The following is an 823-nucleotide window of genomic DNA, read 5'->3' on the forward strand; positions in this document are numbered from 1 at the left end:
GGTCTGGGCCTGGCGTATTTGTGGGAGAATGAGAGGATGGTAGGGGGAACCCCAGCTTCCAGAGCTCTCAGATTCTCAGAGTTGGGGTTATTTCCCAAAGGGAAGAAGGAGGGGCAGGAAACCCACTGTCTGCCCGCTTGGTCTCCTCCCAATTCTTCCATTCAAGCTGCTCAAGTTTCTCCTGAAGGCGTCTGGTTGGAAAATGTTCCTTGGGCTCTGATCCCTGGAGTTCAGAAGGCAGCCACTTCCCACCCACGTCCTCTGTCACATGTCCTGGACACATCCCCCAGGTGTTTGTCCCAGTACAATTCACCTAAGGCCCCAGTCTAGCCCAGCAGTTTTGGATTTGTCCTGCTTCCTGCTGGCTTGCTGCTGCCCCCTGGTGCCAGCTGTTGTCATTGCCTCCAGGCCATCTCCTGCCCCACTTTTTTCCTTTTCCCCTTCTTTCCTTTCTCCCTCCCTCCATCCCTTCCTTCCTTCCTTTTTTTTTTTTTTTTTTTTTTTTTGGTGGTGCTGCAGCTTAAACCCAGGACCCTGAGCATGCTAGGCAAGCACTCTACCACTCAGCTGCATCCAGTCCTTTTTTTTTTTTTTTTTTTTTTTTTTTTTTTTTTTTTTGGTACCTGGGATTGAACCCAGGGGCACCGAACTACTGAGTCACACTCCTAGCCCTTTTTATATTTTATTTTGAGATGGAGTCTTGCTAACCTGCATAGGGCTTTGCTAAGTTCCTGAGGCAGGCCTTGAATTTGTGATCCTCCTGCCTCAGCCTCCTGAGCTGCTGGGATTATGGGCGTGCACCATAATCCTTGTCCCTTTTTGA

Source organism: Sciurus carolinensis, chromosome 17 (assembly GCF_902686445.1).
Source record: "Sciurus carolinensis chromosome 17, mSciCar1.2, whole genome shotgun sequence".
In the NCBI taxonomy this organism is placed as follows: Eukaryota; Metazoa; Chordata; class Mammalia; order Rodentia; family Sciuridae; genus Sciurus; species Sciurus carolinensis.